At 37.7% G+C, this 21983-nt stretch overlaps 1 protein-coding gene across 2 annotated transcripts in view; it reads right to left on the minus strand.

Annotated features, from left to right (window-relative positions):
- Positions 1 to 21983, minus strand: part of GNAL (G protein subunit alpha L) — a 185252-nt gene that overhangs the window by 67129 nt on the left and 96140 nt on the right. The gene's annotated exons all lie outside the window — the stretch shown is intronic.

Here is a 21983-nt window from a genome sequence, read left to right on the forward strand (position 1 = left end):
TAGAACAGATTTAGCTAGCAACTTCAGAAAAATAAGATTTTTATTTCTTAGTATTCAGTTCTCAGTTCCCATTCTGAAGAGTACATAATTTTCAAGAACTATGATAACAACATCCTATTATGTATAATATGGAAAGAATGCATATGCAGTAACAAATGAAATTGTTGAGGCATCAGAAGCTAAGTATTTTTTGTTAGCCCATAAATATTTTTACAACTCAGAAACTGCTTAGAAGTCAACAGAAATCTGTATCCACAGGAATAAAAATCTGTGTCTTTATGAATATAGATGACTACAGACAATGGACAACTTGTGGATGGGAAATTCTGTTGGAATTTCAGAGCTGAAAGTCACTAACAGGGCCCAGCTGTTTGGGACGTAGATGTTTCCAGGGTACCTGAAAAAAATACTTTACAGAGTCTAAGATAGCTTCTTCCCTTTCTTCCCAATCTTTTATTTACTATTTGCTGCAGGATTATTTCTCACTTCAAATGTAATCTAACATGAAAGCTGCTGATCAATATTGTAAACATTGTAAAAATAGTTTCTTGTGACTGCCAAAGAACTGTTAATGAATCTCAATACATGATGCTGAAGCAGGGACGGGAGGTAAAATAATTGAATTGAGGGAGATAATAAAACCAGGTAATTCCTTCAGTTTAAAAGGCAAATATTGCCAGAGCTCCTTAAACAGAAAGAAATTATTTACACTTGTCTCAGAAATGGTAGGAAATGCATTTCTTTGGATTAATTAAAATCAAACTGCCACCAACTGCAGCACTGCCTGAAGTAAAACACAGAACTTGTGAGTTTGAGGTCATTGATACTAGACCCTTCCAACCCACAACAAGGGATGTGAGACCCCAAGGAGCCTTCCTGCAACTTCTCTCCCTTCTCTTTCCTTCAGGTACTACTCTGCCAGGTAGAGCCTGCCAGGGCCACCACAGGGCCATCAGCAATCTCCCTGCAAGATGAATGGTTGCACACAAACAAAAAGGACCTATTGGACATTGCACCTGGTGAACAAACTTAATTCAGCTGGATCTGGAGAGAAAACCTGACAGATATGTGCCAGTTGTGAACAAGGCCTTGAAACAATGTAAAGGCAAGTCAGACAAGGACTTCTGTTGCCTTCTGTTACAAAACCCAACCGACTTCAGAATGGAACAGAGAAATAAATAATGTCTTCTAGCAGCAACCACTCTGAATTTCTAGGGAAACTCCATTCCACAGACATTCAATCTTTTCAGATCTCTTGCTTCCTGTGAATGACTAAAAGAGATGGCTGGGCAAGAAAAGCACACAGGTTATTATGAACTCTCTAAATATCTCCTTGAAGAATGCCAGGAACAGGTCCACTGTAGACTACGGCCTTTTAGCAACCATAAATTTTTGAGAAAACTGAAGGTAGTTCACCACCAGTAGTTACTTTAAATTAAACAAACAAATACAACCCAAGCTTCTCTTCCTCTCTACTTGCCCACTGATCCATTGTTTATTAATCCATAGCCTTTTCAATTTTCCAAGTTGAAATACATTAGTGAGGGAAAGAGCTTTCTTCATTAATTCCATCAAAGACTTTTTTTGGCAGTCAAACCAGAAAACGTATGTAAGCACTAGAAGTGAAATTCTTGATCAGTTGCAGCAAGTCCAAACCTTAACACTATGAAATAATCCAATATCTACATTTAAAGCAAACAACAAATATTTAAATATACAGTGGAAAAGCTATTTATTTCCAGAAAAAAAAAGGTATTGACTTGGAGAACTCAGGACTCAAAACAGTACTTCAATCTGTCACACTGGGTGTATGACACATTTGGTTAAACATAAATGCCTTCTTCATATGGAGCTGTTTCTGTTTTCAAGCTGTGGCTTTCTTATCTACCTTTTAAAGATCGAGGTTTATTTTTAATACAATACAATTTAATTAAACAAACATTTGATATACATTTTTAAGCTATTTATACAGATAAGTTCACGACAGATTCAGTGTGTAAGATGTGAAAATTCGTGTAAGAACTTTGCTTTTCAGGATTTGCCTTCTACAAGACCATGCTTAGAAATTGTATTTATGCTGCACTTAAAAAGGCAACTAAATAAGAAAACCTTTTGCCTACTATACTTTCATTACTGTGATAATTTTTCACAAAGATTTCTTTACATGAAGCTATAATAAAATGCGGATAAAGAGCAGAGTGATGTTCACAGGAGAATAGTGATCCACAAACCAAAGTTTTGTGACTTTTCTACTCCTAACTAAAAGACACCTACATCCTCTACATAAGCTATAGCTTTTTGTTGTTCAGAATCATTATAAAAATGTAAGTTAATTCTCTAACACATTCATTGACTTTTAGAAACCATACTGAAACCTGACAATAAGCAAATATTTTAATTAACTGGATCTTCAATGCACTGTATTTATACAATTTCTACTTCTGAATGTTTACCCACACAGCTGAGTATTCAGCGCTGTCCTTGGGTGCTGGATGTTTCCCACACAAAAAGACTTCACTGAGCACACGTAGGCTGCAGCAAACCTCAGCAAGGTTAGAGGACATTCTGCTTGGGACCCTGATGTTAATCTGAACTTTTAAAGTACATAAACTGTAACTCCCATGCCAGGCTCCAATGGCTATCAGCATCTTCAGACATCCCCCATGGGGCAAGGCTTTGACCTCATTTGCTCCTGGTGAGCAGGCTGGCAGAACTGTACTCTCAACACAGCCTGAGCAGGCTGCTGGTCCCTTGAACAATTTTTAAAAATGTAGAGAAAATGCTGGCTTCTTAAAACAGCACAACAACAGTTGCACTTCTGTTGATGGTGACTGTTGTGAACAACTATTAACACCTTTTTTCTACATTTTCAGTAGAAACAAGATGGCAAACACATTCCCCCAGTTGATTAACAATAGTTACAGGATCCATATAGCTACACCACGTGAAGGTGAAATGTAGGTCTGCAAGGAAACCCTAAAATAGCATAAGTAAACATAGTTCTATCGTCAGTAATTGATCCTTGACCATCTTGTTTATTATATGCTTTTGAATTACAAGTCAATGCTAATAGCCCCTTGATGCACAGTTATTATCTGGTTCATCACTACATGTACTTCTAATGGTACGAGATGGTAAACTACAAGATCCTTATTATCAAGAGAGTACTGAGAAGTGCTCTTCCCTTTAGAAGCAAGCAACAAGATAAACATATCTGCTTCTACTAAAGTAAACTGGCTAGCATGATTCAAGAGACATTTCAGGTTTTTGGTAAAGCAACAGGCAGCCAGAATATGTATTGTTGTATTTGCCATGTTTCAATTATATAAATTATAAAGACTCGTTTGAAAATAGATGCCAAATATTGGACAGCTAACTGAACTGACTTAATATAGTTCACCAAATACGCTAAGTGGTTCCCATTACTCCAGATAAGATGACTGAACTAAACATTTCCAAAAGGAAAACTGCATTGAGTTCCTAAAAATACTGTAGACAACAATTTGTACAGAAGAGGGAAACAAAGGTATGATGGAATATCATTAAATAAATATGTTCTTTGAAATAAAATAGGTATCTTTGTTAGGTAACAGCCACAAGAAGACAGTTGCTACATATTAAAAAAAAACCCAAGAATTTTTATAGCAAAATTGTAAACAGTTATTTTTTCTTTTTTTTTTTTATTTTGCTTAGACACAGATATGAGTTGTATATCACAAAGTTTTGCAGGATTAATTACACCTGATCAGTGTGTGAGAAATTCAAACCTGTGAATAGCAGCAGTGTAAGAGCAAAAAACTAATGTGAATGCAAATATTTTCACAGGATTGAGCATCTGATAGCTTAACTGCATCATTCAAAAAGCATGATTACAATGGTGGAAAAAACTCCTTAGGTCAGAATACCTATGCTACCTTGATAGATCAATGCAGATACACTGCACTCATATGCTGTATGAATTTAAGAGATATAATTTAATTGGCACCACATTTTCAGATATTATGCTCCCTGTGACTAAAACAAAATGGTTATTAAACCTTTTGGTGAAATTGTGACATTTATCAAGCTCACTCATGAGTTCCACATCTTGCAAATTTAATTTGATATTTATATATTGTTTTTATATCTTGATATATATTTATATATTTTATATGTTGATATACATAGATGAGCATATAAAAACAACTGATCCTTCTTTAATTTCAGTTCTCAAAATATATCTCTTTACAAACATAATGCACAGCTACCAGTTTTTAAATGTTATTGAACTATGTATTTGATTGGTAATTTAAATCAAGAAATGCTAATAGCAACTTTTAGAACAATTACAACATTCTTCTGAATATACAAAATTATTCTCCATTAGTGCAGTATAAATCTGGTACATTCCAAAATGCTGAGTCAGTCCTCTCTCTGACTTGGAAATTTCTGTTTGCAGATTTACAGCCACATCAGCAACTTCCAGATGTAATTTACTGCTATAGGTACTGTATTTGTATGTAGCAACTAACACTTACCTGCTCATAATGAAGATTTCCAGGAACAAAGTTAGAAAACTACAGATTATCTAACACACCTCCCAGAAAACAGCTGCTGTGTGACCACACAATTAGATTACAAGTCATAAACCAGATGTAAGATTGTATGTCATAAACCATAGACGTAGACACATCCATCTTTGAGTCCTTTAGTTAAAACATTAAGTCAACAAAGTGTTGAAATATGAAAGTATTTCCCTCATCATTCATATTTTGCTACTATCTCAGACCTGAAGAAAAAATCAGAAATAAAATGTACCGTAAAATAACATTAGCACATGCATTATTAGCATATCTATTTGCATATACAGCATCCAAACTGTTCTTCCACATCCAGAGCATTTAGTGTCAGCACTAACAACTTAAAAACTCTTCTAAGAAAAGCATGCACTTTATTTGCAGATGCACTAACTGTTCCCTAATGGCTTGTAAAACCAACCAGTCACCTCTTGTCTACTCAGGGCTCCCATGCTGTCATGCCAAACCACTGGGATGCCCGAGCCAGAGGACGACAGAGGCCATTCCTGGCTTTCCCCGGAGGCAATCGCCCACTCCCCACATACATGCAGCAGCTCCCTGAAAATGGTCACTCTCTCCCTGCTTCCAAGGGCCACTGCCCAGGAAAGGCAGCACCCTGTACAGACACCCTTCCTGCCTGGCTCAGTCTCGGGGTGAGAGCCCAGCTGGGGGCAGCACGAGGAGAGAGATGGAGACACCACAGGGATGGGGTCCAAGCTTTCCCTGGGCACTGACAGTGCCCAAGGAAAACACCAGCTGATGCGCATGCACAGACTACGCTTTAACTGACTTTGACTTAAAACTTTAAACAGAGATAAACCACACACATCATTAAATAACAGGACAAGAGATCCCATTCTGTTTGGCTTTACAAAACCAGTCACAATTCTTATGATGTATGAAAAAAAAAAATCTATTTTTAGGAAGTTATATAAGTTTGATGCTGGTATCCCATGGAAAACAAGTGTTTTCCGTATCTCTTTCTAAGTATAAACAGTAAGAAAAACTCATGTGCTCTTCCAAAATGACTCAAGCACAGGTCACAAAGTACTTCAGCTGCAACTGAAGCATGTCATAGCTCTATACTGAATCATTACACTCACTTTTCAGATGGTTAAATTTATCTGGGATTATATACACCACTCAGAGAGCCAGGGCAAGCATATAATAGAGTCCAAATGCATGTTTTCCAGCATACAACTCAATTCTTTGCTGAAAGAAATACAGCATGCCTTTGCCTTTTCTTCAAGAGTTTTATTTTCTCTTTGAGACTGTTGCTTAAAAAAATAAGCAATCAGTCTTACCTGGATCACCACAGAATTATAAAAAGAGGGAAAAACAGTGTATTGCTATCCATTTTATTAACTATTCTATTAGCTGAAAACTATTAAATACTCTATCAAGGCAATCAGTTCCAGTGTTCCATCTTGCTTTTTTTTTTTCTGGACAGTTTGGACTATGCAGTCTATGAATTTGCTATATTACTGTTATGATTTCTTTTTAAATGGGGGATTTTGGTAACACTTCTATTTCAGTATTTAACATAAGTAACACTGTAATAAGCCAATTGTGCTTCCAGAAGTACAGCACACTACTGGAAATACCTGTTCATGGAGGTGATTTGGATTGAGCAATTGGGTAACACTTTGGACAGAAATTATACAAGTACCTGTTGGCACATTCGACATGAGTAGGTCAAGTATATGGTGAGATGTTGCGTTATTTTTTGCAATTCAAGAACAGTGCAAATATGAACTGAGAATATTTCTCCCGTATAAACATAAAAAAGCAATTATAGTCATATGAATGATGAAAAAAATATGAAATACACTGTGAATGTTAGTTTGCGTGCAAATTTTCATGCGATAATCCTAACAAACTCCCTAAGAAACTTTCAACTGTAACAATAATGGTTTTTGGAGATGATCTGGAAAACAAGTTCTGCTTATGAAACTTTTTTTGTATTAAACGTTATATATTTGAGCCAGATTCCCCAAACCACTGAAACTACAGGCATTGGGCTAATGAAAGGGAATCATAACACTTAAGACTGTGGTGTACTAGGACAAAAACAAATTAGCTATTGCCAAAGGTAAATAAGCTTTTCTAACCCAAACATCCTGGGGAGCGGAAGATTGACTAATTGGAGATTTTGCCTGACAAAAGGGGCAGAAGCTGTAAAGAGAAGTTTCTCACTGGCTTCTTAAGGACAAGGGTAGGTAGCATACATGACAAAGAGAAACAGCAAACAAGGAAGGTGCTGCGGGGGAATGATTCCTTCCTTTCTGGAGGATAAGCCACCAACAAGGACAGCAGAAGGAGGAGCAACAACCTTACAAGCATCTGCCTTCAGCTGAGCAAATCCTCCAGAACAGGTAAGGACACCCGATGGGAATGTGCTCACTACAATGACTGTTTTGGTCCAGCTCTGTTTTTTTTCCTTTTTTTTTTAAATGCTAAAAGTACAGGTTGTGGGGAAAAATATTCTTAGATCTACATATGCACCCTCTTTGAGAAATTGCCTGAAGACCATGGCTGTACTTCAGTTAATATCAGATGCAACATTGCCACATTTAGAGAAAGAGACATTTTTGAAACACTCCTCAAGAATGGTCTTAGGTTCCACACTTGAGCGGCACTGAAGTTTTGAATCAGGGGCATATTTCAACCTCCAGAACATTTGATTTCTCTCCTATTTGTAAAGCTCCTATGATATGGTTTAGATCTAGGCTATGACTAGATCTTTTGTACCAGAAAAGAGGCTCTTACCTTCCAGTCAAGCTGTAGGAAAAAAAATAAAAATCCCTGGAAGTCTCCTCTGGTGGGGAGCTCCCTCTCCTTATCACGCTAGCTCGCAAACAGGAGACATGTTTTCAATGTGATTTTACTTGGTGTACTGTTAAAAACCAGCTTACTCTAACATCAGGAGTAGATGGGAGATCATTTTTTATTCTAAATTGGTTATCTATTCCTCTATACAGCTGGGAGGAGAAGGAGAAAGGAGAGTTTGGAGAGAAATAAAGCATTCCAAATAATCTGAATAGGAGAAAATAAAATAAATATTCTTAACAGGAAATTAGGCATTCTTAAGAGAAACTTTGGAAACTTGAAGGAAAAAAGGTCAGTTTTAATGACTAATTTCTTCACTTGACAAGAATTTACAACCATCTCAGCCAACCCTCCAGCAATTATAAAAATGCCCTGACAGATGCTGTCTTGTGACTTCGACTGTATTTTGCAAAAAAGTATTACATAAAAGAGTGATTTAAAATTATTTTTCTCTGGCAGTCTAAAACCTTTAGTTTCCTAATTTGATTTCTGATATCCTAAAGACCTCTCAACCAGCAAAAAGTTTTAATGTGGAAAGTATTTCACTTGAGTGAAATACATCAGTGTGTGTAACTCACTTAAAATCTGCAGCAGACATTCTGATTATTTTAAAGGGCAGGGGAACAAATATGTAAATTTGGTTACGATGGTTTATCTTCAGATTTTAACAATGTAAAGCAGTGAGGAGAAAACAAATGGACAGCAAGAGACAAGCAAAAGCATCTCAGAATATGTCAGGAGTGAATGTAGTCACTGAAAATTTGTTTTCCTCTTTCTTCACAATTTCAAATCGGACACCCAATTGATCTGGTAGAGAATGTCACAACTCTGCTTCCTTGCCGATAAAAAAGGAGAAAATTTTCAGTAGTTAAAATAAAGAAAATAAAAAAAATGCAGACATTCTGTGATTTCCAACATTTATTATGGAAATGAATCTTTGCTCTGTAAATCAGCCTCAGCATCTACCCTAAGCATCACCCTTACAGTAAGTATGGGAAAAGTACTCAAAGGACCCATTGGTCCTCTGCAATTAGCATGGCAGGTAACAGGAAGAATGGTGTTCGACCTTAGAGATTTAGCACTAGAGTTACCTGTCTTTCTAGTTCTTCTATGGTAAAGCAGCAGAAAAAAAGTGTTATTAATGAAAGCACTCTAGTTGAGAGGGACTAAAACATCTACATTCATTTCTGCCTGTATCTCTTAACAGCAGTAAAGTTTTTTCTGTAAAAAAACCCAACAAACCCAAACATTTGTACCCATAGTGTTCTGCTCTCCCTGTGCTGTGGGTTTTTTAAGGAAGCTTTTTTTTCACCTTAGCTCACATATTTTAATGTACCTTCATTTTGTCAGTTGGGCTTTAAAGTATTTTTACTTTTTAACTTGTATCATCATTAGTCAAATTAAAAAATGATCCTTGATTTTGTAACAATAGAGATAACAGAGAATGACTTTACACAATAGTCTGTTACTAATCCTAAAAGCCAAAATGTATCTATTATGTTTTCTTTCTACAGCCAAATTTTATCTCACTCCTGAAATGCTAATTAAAAAATATTCCTTAATTATTTAACATTGAACTATTTTCCCCCTTTTGACTTGACATTTCAAAAGTTAGAATTATTCAATACAAAATAAATCGAAATTCAGCTGCAGTTAAACATGACATTTTTCTCAATTTAGTAACACCACTGCATGCAAAGAATGTAAGCAATATCTTGGTTTCTATACATGCTTGCATAAAGACAAGGCAAACATTTTGTAAAACTTTCACAAAATACTCAACCCAGCAATTTCTAATCATCCTAAATGAACTGAAAAAATGCACTCAGTGGAATGCACACGTGCTTACATGAGTAGATTATTATGAATGCTATCAGTAAGAATGATAATTTGCAAATGATTAAACTGCAAAGATAAATAGAAGGTTGATTTTTATAACTTGATTCTGGCTTTGCCTTAAAGGATTGATGAGGAACTGGTACAATTGTCAAATAAAGTCATGAATCCCCATTTTAGGCATTTATTTATTTCAACAAAATTCCTAAGAGATACTCCGTTTATAAGAATTAGTATTTTCTATGGTCAAGGAATTTTGAAACTATTCTTTATATGAACATAAATTATTTATTTTTATTCAGTTTCTCATACAAGACTTGAGACTTTATTTATGTGGTAGTTTTATTTAAGGCTATGTTTTTCTTGAGATACAGAAACAGGAATGCTCTTACATTTTTTCACATTATCCTCCCAGCATACCCTAGATCCAACACTCATAGCCTCATTCTGAAAAATGTACCATGTCTTTTCTACATCCCTGCATAGATGTTCTTTTGCTCTTCTGATTTTCTAACTTCTCTGCAAGAATGAAGTCCAGAACAGTCGTTTTTCACCCCACCCTTTACAAGTTGTTACAGTACTTAATACAGCAGTAGTTGAGACTATGGAATCATGTATGGAAGTATGCAGCATGTAAATGATTACAAATCAGCACAACACATCAGCATCCAGCCATGCAGCACAGGAGCCAAGACCCCACCCTTTTCCAACCAAAGGCCCTGGTGTGCTGGCTGTGATTCTGGAAGGAAACTAGCTGAGGGTGAAAGTGTTTTCTAGCAAGTGAAAGGGACGAAGAGCATGATAGCTGACCTTGTTATTTCCTGGTTATTACTCTTTGTGCTGAGGAAAGAAGCATTTTAGCACCATCAGCTCAAGCAAGCTGAGATTGTCTGTTTTTTAACGGATTTAGGTAACTTTTCCTTATAGAGAGACCTTCGTTTTCTGTTTGGACAGTAAAATGACAACACCATGAATTGCTGCTGTGTTCGTTCACTTTTCCCACAACCAAGTTCTTTAAGATACATGTGCTTAAAAGTCCAGTATGTACGTCTTAACATACATCAGTTAAGCCTATCCTTAGTATCTAAACCAAAGAGAATTCCTGCAAGTCCAGTGAGTTGGTGGTCCTGTCAGTTCTCTGGGAAAAGAGCTATCTCACTCTGCCCTCTGACTGAGAACCAGGCAGAGCAGAAATCTGAATTTCCCAGATGAGTGTTCTGACTGTCTGCCTTGGAAGCTCTCCCTGGCTGCACATTTAGCAGAGAGTTTTGTTAGGAAACACTCTTCCAAGTTTTCTTGGATTCTTAAAAACTTTTGGTTTCAATGAGTCAGCATTTCCAGACGAAAGGCTGCTGTACGGAAAAAATTAATGAGCAGCTGTATTTATAATAACCACTGAGATGATATTTATCAGTTCTGTAGTTCTGACTGAACTGTGTTAGCTGTGTATTAGCAGCTAACTTGACTGCTAGAACATGCCCTCCTCCCCTCCAAATGCACTTAGGACTTAAATCAGTAAGTTATTAAGAACTTGAAAATTTTACTGATCCAAATAAACTGTTCTATCAAGAATGTGTATTCTTATGCTGTTGATGTATTTGTGTCATTAGGGAAAAGGGGAGAACTACAACTTCAATATGAAATCAGTAGTTTCTTCATGGCTGCAAAATAAGGAACCTCACAGAAGAAGATACCCCACTGCGATAAACAATCAAGGTATGTTTAGAATGACCAAACTGTACTCTTTAATTTTGCAATGTGTAAATACAGATAAACTGTAAGGGACTTAAATCATTAGAATGCTTCATTGAAAGTATATATACTTCTTGTTGTTGTAAATCAAGATCCACAGAAGAATGCTTACTCAAGTTTTCTCGCTTTACAGTATAAAATATTTATTTTGGATATGGTTAACAGTATTTTCTGATCATGCCCAAAGACCTGTGTAAATACTGAAGATTAAAGCCTGGACATAATTTTTTGTGGACTTCAGAATGCCATTTGTGGACTGTCAGAAGACCCACTGGGACTGTGTTAAGGCATTCAGCCTTCTGCTGCTTTGAAGATCCAAGCAAAAGCTCCTGTTTGCTGTGGCAAGAGGGCAATGCACCGGCAATGTAAGTGGCAGGCAAGAATAGACACCTCCGAACGTGATGCAAACCCACCTCTCTACACCTGCAGCTCAGGAAACCTACTATTTGTGCCACGACTAATTCAAGGAGAAAAAAAATGTGGCAATTTCAAAATACTACTTCAAAATTAGTGATAACTGGCATACAGATAATAACATTTTTATAGAGTCCCATCCACACTGAATATACAGTAATCACCTGGAAACTGGTTGGTGCTTTATGATAAGAACAAAGTAAGTCACTACAGTATTACTTTTCCATTATTGCTAAGATGGACATGGATAACCACAATCCCTGGTAAGTTGTAATTGCATGTAATACATGTGTTCTCATGTTACCATGTGTTCTCATGTTACCACAGGAAACCAATTCCTTAAGCCGCAGTAATCCTTTCAAACTAAGTTAAATCAGGTTATAGTAGCTAAGTGTAGCTTGTATCTCTGAAACATCTGTTATCACATAACTTCTAAATACATATTTTTAATTATATATTAAATCAGAGTATTCGGAAACTTGGAATACACTACTACAAAACCAAAATCTGTCCAACACACTTCTATGGAAAAAATCCTTCCAAGTACAAATATTTATTCTTACACTTCACTTAAGAGGAAAGAAGAAAAAATTAATATTGTGTCATGGCACATAAAAACACTCTTGCACTTTCCCATATGACTGCCCTCTCAAGACCGCACAATGTTTCTTCAACAGCTGAATTTCTGAAAGCAAATGTAGGTACACAAAGCCACAGTTTCTTACAAAGGTTTCTTTACTACTAAAATAGCCTCGTGCAGCAAAATCATGTTCAGGTTTCAAGTGTCCTTCTTCAACTGCAGTGGCACATACTGTTTTTTATGAAGTATTCTCAGAGCATGCACTGTCTGCAAAGCACAAGTGTGACACTAAGTCTAAGTGACATCCAAGTCTAAAAGAAACACCCAGTACCCACACAAAGGATACCAGCTTACATGTTGTATTAAGAAAACAATAAAAAGTCATTTAGAGAAGTACCACGGAAAAGCCCAGTAGTTTTTCACACACACACACAGATACACACAAAAAGAAAAGACTCGATTTATTTCAGAAAGACTCAAGAGTATTCCTAAAAACTCCTGCCTATCCAACTCCTCTCTGTTCTGATGGATGCAGCAGAAAAAAGTGCACATACATGGTATTGCTTTCATTGATCTAACTGCATTTATCGGACTGAAGCAATTATTGTAATTCCTAACCTTACAATGTTTCCTTCAGATTCCTAACACAGATTCCCTTAATCAACACAAATACATCACCTGATTTTCAAATGATCCCACAGAACACTTCAGCCACAGTACTTAATGGATTTCTGTGGAAAAGGGATATTTGAAGCAAGTAACGTGATTTTCCCAAGTTTTCCACCTCCCAGGGAAGTTAAACTCGCAAAAACTTATGCTCAAATCTTAATCTTTTCTTTTGCAAACTGTCCCAGATTAATTTTCCTGAGTCTTAGCTCCTGAAATAGCTCCATACTTGATCACACCGTATCTGTACTTGGCCAATAATGTTACAACAAACAGAATGCAAACTAAGAGATTTAAGTTTCCATTTTAAAGAGAAAGAATACAAAGTTTTGCTCTACTTAATTAAACATAAGCACATTTTAAAAAATTGAAAAAATGAAAGATTTGCATTGCGCTGGAACATTAAATGATCACTAAAAATTACTATATCCATGCAGACCACCAAAGCAAACTTTTTCACAATCAAAATGAAAGTGAGAAACTTACTCTTATTTGGCATCATGAAACAATTGAAATAAGATTATTTCAGGTGTACACAAACAACTGAAATTTGCAGCCATTCATTTTCAAAGCCTGAAAGAAAAGGTTCTGCCCAGGAGAAACAGAAAGCAGAACAAAAAACTGTGTAACACTCTTGAAACCTAATTTGTAACAATTTATAAAGAAGTCTACCTTTACTTGAAGGAAAAGTGAACGAAGCAACCCTCCCAAACCAAGCCCAGTGTGGTGCTTTTGAAGTCAGATGACAAAGCTGGCTAGCCAGCTTCTAGACCAATTCTGAGTACAGACTCTGTTTGCCTCACACTGTGAATGCCAGTGGCGAACTCTTGAACCTGGAAGCAGCAGAAGCAGCTCTGTGTCCATGGGCACCGGCAAAAGATCACAGACCTCCTGATGAGAAATGGTACCAAAACCTCTGCTCAAAACAGTGAGGTGACTGCACACTCCTGTATTCATGACCCCAACTCAATCTTGCCTGATTCCTATTTGAAGACTTGACTAAAATATCTTTTGCCATAGCTGTAACCCTTTCAGCATGTACATGTCACAGACATGTGGGCTCACAGTCATCGTTTGGGTTTTTTTCCAATAAGAAGGACCTATAGAAGACAGGGAAAAGAATATAGACTCAAAAAAACTGATGCAGGTTTTTACTGGCTGTGCCATTCCATGTGACTGTGCCTTTCAGAATAAATCTAAAATTTCTCATGTCGTAACAGCTTCTGTAATAATTAATCTATTTAGATACTGTTTACTCCATGTCACTCATAATTCTAGCTTTAAAAGAGCATAACTAAATGAAAATAAAAAAATAACAATGAGGACGCAGATGCCCCTTTTCAAAACGTTAGCATTAATACAGAACAACTATAAACTGTCTTTCAAAATAAGCAAAACTCTTCTTACAGATTTCTAATGAGCTCTTAATTAAAATCCACTAATTCACAAAAATCTTTGTAAGAAAGCCCAGCAAGTCCAGTTTCTCTTTTCTACAGAGGAACAGGCTTTAAGTATAAAAAAATCACTTGAAAGAGCAGTATCTGATGGATAAAAAGAAGGGCAGTAAGAGGCACGTAAAGGATTTTGCCCATGTTCTGTCAGGAATTCCAAAGAATTAGATCAACTCTTTCCAGCCTGAGTAAAAACAGAGAGAACATGCACTTCCACGTGTGCAGAGGTGTGTGTCAGACAACACACCCACATGAACAGTGTCTGCTATTTACCCGGGCATCTTATGATTCCCTGTGTACTTGGTTCACAAGATGTAGATTCCACGCCTTGAGGAGTGTGCCATGTCCAGCACAGCACCATCTGTTTGCACAGCTGACTAGAGGACACTCCTCACTAACCACTTCCATCATGTACTGCTCTCCCGGGGTTGCCCACAACACTCCGGGCTCTGCAATGGTGGAGATGAGGTAAAAAGGTTTGACTTGGCAGCAGCTTTCTCTCAAGTCTTGCCAAGCCTGGAAGTGTTGTGGCAGGAGATGTGAATGAAGTAACACTTAAAATGCAGCTGAGAACCAACTGTGTCATCCTGGCTCAAAAGAAGTGACCATCTGACTCCACAGATGCAAAGTGCCACTGAAGTCCGAAAGAAGGAACTTCTTGTTAATAGAAATCATTAAGAAATCCTTCAAAAACCTCCTCTTGAAGAGAATGTCTACTTGTGCACCCAGCCGCAAGCCATGGTGAAAAAGAAGTTCAGAGTGGAGAGCAACTGTGTCTCCTTGCAGGCTACCCCTAACTCTTGTTTCTGAGAAGGGAATACACAGTTGTCTTAGATGGTATTTAAGAAACCTGAGTCAGGAGCTTAAAACTATGACAACTTGTAAAGGAATAATTATATATCTAGTGAGAAAGGAATGTATGAGGGAGGGATACTTTGTCTGGGTGCCAGCACCAATGAGTAACAGCAAATGGTTCAAACTGGAAGGGCCCTTCCCTTAAAGAACCAGTTGGTCTCCTTTGTTTGGAGGATCCCTGAGTATTTTGCAGCTTTAGGTCTCTGCAAGAATCTGCTCTGCACTGTCTGTGGATACTGTCTGATCCATTCCAATCCACTGAATTTTGTGTCACCTCCTGTATTCTGGAGTTTTGAGATTTAAAGCTGAATTTTCTTTTTTTTTGTAATTCTTAGTAATCATCTCACAGAAATAAGGGGAAATGTCACAGGATAAACGTTTTTATTGTGCTACTATGTACAAATGTACTGCCCTGTAGCTGCAGTGTTTTTTACCTCATGCATCTTTACATCATTATACATCTTCATTGTTCATGGTGTCTTTTAAAAGAGTTAAAAAATACATCTATGTTCATCCCTAACAGTAAATGGAAATTTATCATAAGGATAAACATAACAAACTACTACCGTCAAGATTTTTCTTTAAATGGTCACCAACACATTTTACCTTGCACTTATTTCCTATATTGGAAGGATATGATTAAAAAAAAAAAAAACTTTCATTAGAAGTGGAGTTTCTTTTCCCAACAATACACACTGATAGTCTGATTACTGCTTCTGGACTTTAAACACTAAGGTCCTATAAACATAAAATGAAACACAACCATGAAGAAGTAAATAAACAAACACATTCAAAGTAAGTGTTGTCTCTGATCTCTGTATCTTTCTTTACGATCTGGGCAAGAAATTTCTCTTCTTTTTCACAATTACTAAAATAATGGTCTTAGATGATTCAAATTTTCTCCTTTATATTCAGTTGTAGGTGATCTCTACTTCTTTTAAGTTCTGTCAAAGCAACAGAGTGTCATGAGGTCCATATATGACCTGAGAGTAGTGGGAAATTTATTTTAGATTTCACTGAGAGTTTTCCTATGCCTTCAAAAAGCATCTGGAGACTGATTTTCTGTCTTCATGGGTACCTATCCTCTCACTGGGTAGAGTCTCCAGATGGTCCAGTTGTCCAACACTTGATTTTAGAATACGAACTTTGTCTCTTAGATAAAAAAAAATTTTTTTTGCATTCCCTTGCCACCCAGTTCAGATTACTTCCCACAGCAAAAAGTGTCCTGAACACATTGAGATAAACTCACAGAGTTTGTTTTCCAACTGTTTAACTTCAGACAAACATCACGTTTAAGCTGTGCACCAGTGTTTACTCTGTCTGGAGCAGTTCTGCAGAAAGACCCTCTTGATCGCTGCTGCAGCCCTGTTTTAGCAAAGTACTGCTGAACTTCTTTTTGTTATTTACAGTTGTTTTTCTTCAGACGTTTTTGATAATATCTTATAGGTTTTCATTTTTTTCTAAATATTTTCTTTGCATTTGCTGTTCAGATCATCTCCATCAACTGGAACTTCTTACAGCTATCTTAGGTTCTGCAAAGTAACTTTGCAAAAAAGGATACCTAACAGAGAAAAACCCTCAAACCCACCACTTGCACTATAAAAACCTTATGGGAATCAGAAAACCTTGAAACACTTTGGGGGCACCTTGTGCAACAAGTCCGCTAGGCAAAAATGAAAGCACCAGCTCAATTTCTTTTGCTTTGTTCTACGGAGAGTTTTGCATTGCCTTTTTTTTTTCCTTGAAGACAACATAAAGAATAATACAACAGCTTAAAGATTTGATCTGCTTCTGACCAATACTGTTAGTAAAGTATCTTCCTGTCCATAGACTTCTCTGCACAATGGTTTAAATTCCAGTTGTTCACCTCCCTCTCTGAAGAGGCACACATATCGACTAGGGCCACACCACCTGAGAGAACTGAAAAGTAATATACTATATTTGGTGTCATTTATCTGTGTTCCTGATTACTTTTTCTACATGTGCAGGAGTGAGAAGGATTGGTTTCCCTTGTTTCTTGCATTTCTCCGGAAATAAAAATGTGATGTTGATTTTGGAATGAGAAGCTGGGATCACCTTGACTGGCAAACCTTGGAGATTGAGCCCTGACTCCATCTGATTTTCTTTCCATTTAACCTAAAAAGCAGGGGAGGTCCTTCGAAGGGATGAGGGAAGCGGGACTGGTTTTTTTCAGGCTGTGTGGTCCTTTAAGTTAGGATGACTTTCAGTAGCATATCATTGCTGCCTTCCCACAGAGAAAGGAAAGTACTTCTAAGAAAGTTTTTTTTAATATTATTTTAAATGAGAGAGATGTGGAAGTTGGCTTGTTTTTCAGTCTGATGAGAGTTCAGTTTCTCAAGATTAGTTAAAAGTTTTGGATGGAGCATCCTCATTTGTTGAAGCCTCGTCAGTGGAATCCCTCGGATTTTTTTTCACATGCAGGGTGCAAGGATCCTTTTAGACAGGAGATCTTTTGAGATCTTTGGAGATCAGTAACGAAGAAGAAACCACGCAAAAAACTGTATTACCTCTATTATTTTCAAGGAAAAGAAGCAAAAAATTTATGAATGTGGCAGACCTAAGTAAAGAAGCAGATTCAGGAGACCTTGCTATCAAAATCTCTTTCAAACAACACTTTGAGCTTTGTGCCCTCTGCTCAGAAGTTTTGTGAACTCAGCATTTTCAATGAAGTGTTCCCCTTCAAGCCAGCCTGTGTATTTTCCAGAGGCATCAGCTGCCAAACAGAACCAGACATTTTAAAAAGGTGAGTAGCTCTTGACCCTATAAAATCAGGCACAGGATTTTGGAAGCTGAAGAAAATACCTGAAACTATGCTCCTAACATTTCTCTAGAAATAAAACCTCACACTAACTGATGAATCACTAAACCCAAAAATCTCAGCTTAAAGCAAAGAACACTTGAAGGTAAAGGTTACAATTTAGAATCCTTAGGGGATTTTTTAATCCATGAGATGTTGTAGGAAGAAACCAATGAGGTTATGGTTTCATCTTCCTTTATGGCCTCAGATTAAAAATGTTTGGGAACAGTGAAAAGTAAGGCAAATAGGGCATGCATGTATGTATTTGTGTAAAAACATGAAAATGAAAACTGCTTTTGAAAGGCTCTGCAACTTCAAGGATCATGGAGAGGACCAGAAAAAAGAAAAAGAAAAGAAAAACAAAAAAGAAAGAAAATAGTAGCCTAGATGCCAACTACTGGTTATCTGGACTGCTAACACAATAGGCCCAGTGTTTTTAGTGGACACTGTCAATGCTCTTAGTCTTAAATTAGAGTGAGCAGCTGTTTTAGCATACAGCTGAGCGTGACATAAGCCTGTGTATACACTTTTCTCTGTCACATTCTTCTAAGTAGATGAGGGTTGTATCTTTCTCCCTTCATGTAGAACAATCCTCTTCTCCAGAAGTTGCAAATAACTTGTAAATTGCACTTCAATTCTGCCATTAGAAAACAACCAAAAGAGCAGGGGGACAATATAATTAGTCAGGTGGGTGTCTGTATCATGCATCAAAATGTCTACTTTTAAGGCTAGCAAACTTGACAGCATTCCACAAACACATTATCCCTGTTCTCTTGAGCCTACATTTTCCAACGTCAACACACAGCAGATTCCAAAGCCAGTTTTGATGATATTGATAGGAAATCCCTACCTCTTGTTCCTATGTGTTTCATATATAAAATAATCATAGAGCATGGTGATATATATCTATACCTACAAAGAAACACACTGCAAGAACAACTGATTTGATTTCATAAAATTCCTTGCTCACACCTTGTCCTCACATCTTAAATGGACCCAATTACTGAGGGTATTTGAAACATTAAAATTGCATAACCAACACTGGTAAATTCTGAAAATCCTAGTAAGAGTTTTCAATAAACATCTCTCTCCCTTTTCCTCCTCCCTTCAGTTTGCATATACTTTTTGGGGCATCTAGAGGTCAGGCAGAAACTTGAGAACAGACTGCAACAAATGAACAACAATTTGCACAGTACCAAAATTATCAAGTTGAAACCATGACACTGATTTGCATGAAAAGGCAGCTGACCTCCATCTCATGATTTATTTTTAAACGAAATAAACTCTGAAGCTGACAGACAAATTGCCCTATCTTCCAATTCTCAGTTAAAGCCTATGGAGATGGCAGAACTCATAGCAGAGTAGCCTGGCTCCTTTACTGTAGAGAGACAAAAACAGTGGTTGAGGACACCACCAGCCAACAGAGGAGACCAAGCATTCCTGAAAAAACTGCAGCAGAAGTGACAGGTCACTGGGGAGACCTCGCTAATGTGGAAATTGTTAAAGCAGCCAGTTTAATACTCAACTCTCACCTTTACATGCTACATTTTTAAACACACTGTCCCTTGAAGTGGGACCTGTAATTTCTGTGGTATGTGATTACTATATTGTTCTGGCCCTGTAAAACTGGGCATCTTAATTCTCGGTGAGCTGTCTTCAGGTTGTTAAGGATGGTGGCCAACACCTCCAAAACAGGTGGGATGATACAAGAAATGTCCTTGCCACGGGGAATAGTTTCAACAAGGCTACCTGAAACGGGAGCAAGTCTGACACCAGTTGATGCCTTCTCCTTCTGTTACCACCTTATATCATCATGACCCTGGCCACTTCTTCACAGCTATACTTGGCTCTTGTACAACTGGGATCTACACAGCTGAGTTACAACAGTTCATTCGATGCTGATCTGGATGCTTTCTGTTGGTGATTCCATCCATATAACTCAAATGTTGCTTCAAAACTGTTCTTTCTCTTTTGCCACGATCAGGAAAATTTATAAACCAAGAGTACAAGCTCCAACTTCAAGTTCTTCAAGCTCTACATTTAGGTGAAAACAAACAAAGAAATACATGCAGGCTGCTTACTGCTTTAGACTTCTTGACTGTGTGACATGCATTATATATAGCTGTATTTTCTTTGCAGGAAAGATGTAGATCAATCTCACTAGTTACAGGTACTCCAAAGTCTGTCACCCCACAAGGACACACACCTCTGGCATGAACCAGCTATACACATAGAATCACAGAGAAATTTATATTGGAAGTGGTTTCTGGATCACCCAGGCCAACCTCCTGCTCAAAGCAGGACTCCTATCACATTTACAGCTGAATCTTGAAAGTGTCCAAGGATGGGGATGTCACAGCCTTTCTGGACCACCTGTTCATGTCTGGCCAAAGTGAATTTTTTTTCCTAATATGACCTTCCATTGTTGCATGTGAGTCTGTTATCTCTTGTTTTACCCCTGTGCACCTCTGAGAGGGGTCTGGCTCTGTTTCTGTAACTCCCTGTCTCTTTTAAATGGGGACTGATTGTTATTAAATCCTGCCTTAGCTTTCTCTTTCCAGGCTCAATCATTTTCCTCACTTTGTTAATGGTTCTTCCACTGGACTTGCTGCAGCTTTCTGACATTTCGGGGTGGGTGCAGAATTAGACACAACCCCTAGACAAGGTCTCATGAGTGTTGTGTAGAGAGGAATAATCTCTTCTCCTGACCAGCTGACACTCTTCCTGGTGGTCAGTATGCACAAGACACTGCTGACTCAATGATTCTGTCTCCCTCAGACCTCCAAGATAACTTTCAGTGAAAATGCTACTTGGCCACCTGGTCTCCTGTCCACACTGGTACTCAAGGGTTTTTTTGTCCCAGGTGCTTGACACAGCACTTCTCATTGCTGAACTCCTGGAGGTTTCTGGGAGCCCAGCTCTGCAGAGTGTACCAAGGTCCTTGTGAATGGCAGCCCTGCCTCCAGCCAGTCAACTGCTTTACCCAGTTTTGGGGAATACCAGTCAAAGGTTCATTCCAGTCAGCCGGCTCATCCACCCTGCAGCCAACTGTCTACTTTAGAAAAAACTAATTTTTTTTCAAAATACTGGCAGCACAATGATAGCAGCAGTGTGAATTGAGAAAAGCTGCTGTTGGCCAGCATTTGGACTTCTGCTACTAAACTCACCAACAGAATAGCGGCACATAAAAGTTAGTTTGGACGCTTCTATATGAGGCACGCATTATTGCATAGGAAAAATTTTGAAGAACTGAAGATCCTTGAAAACCCTCAGCAGAACAGATATTTAAAAAAAGGCCTATAAACTAGGAAGTGAAAAAATGATTTAAGAGAGACTAGGAGACAGTTTGTTTTTTAGTCATGAACCTCCTCTCCCATCTGGTATTTATGCTACACACACACAGACACACAGAGCCACAAGTGCATGCATATATGTTTCTACCCTCTGAATTTCAAGGCACACAGAAACAATTAAGTCACCCAGATTTTAAAAGCAGATAAAATATTTCTTTAGATGCTTTTCTGACATCTGCAGGCAGTTATCAGTCTGATTTTTTTCTTTAAATCAGATTGTTTGCCTCAAGAATACACAGAAAAGTCTTACACTAAAAACCAAAAAGTTCCTTGATACGAAGAGAAGAATTGCTCAAAGCAGTGGCAGAGAAGAGATTGTTCTGCCTGGTAAAACCAGAGAACCTGCAGAGTAGAGGATTGCTCAATGGGGCCAGCTACAGCATTACCTGCCAAGTCAGCCACTCTCACAGACTGGGAACTAGCAAGCGAGAGACACAGCCAGTTGGCTTTGGCGGAATATTTATGGAGGATGCAGAGGCTTATTTACTGAATAATCTGGAGACCATCTGGTGGTATCCAGTGACAAGAACACTGAGCTGAAAGTAGAAAAGCCTGAGCTCTATTTCTGGCTCTGCCAACTATTCTCTGTGACCTCTGGTGGCTCAGTTTGCCCATATACAAATCAGAAAAAAAACCTACTCTCATCTCTAGGAAATTTTGATACTTCAGTAAGAATTCACACTTACTACTATTTTAGTAGTATGATTATTTATCTACATTATCCATAATCACTTCAGAGTTAATTGACGGAATATTTTTTGAATCTGAGTTTGCCCCCTGTATTAACAAAAAGATTACAACCACCTCAATGGAGGTAGTACATCATGTGGAGTTAAATTGAAAGAATTTCAAAACAAGCTGGACAGTTTTCTT

The sequence above is a fragment of the Corvus hawaiiensis genome, chromosome 30 (assembly GCF_020740725.1).
Source record: "Corvus hawaiiensis isolate bCorHaw1 chromosome 30, bCorHaw1.pri.cur, whole genome shotgun sequence".
Classification (NCBI taxonomy): Eukaryota; Metazoa; Chordata; class Aves; order Passeriformes; family Corvidae; genus Corvus; species Corvus hawaiiensis.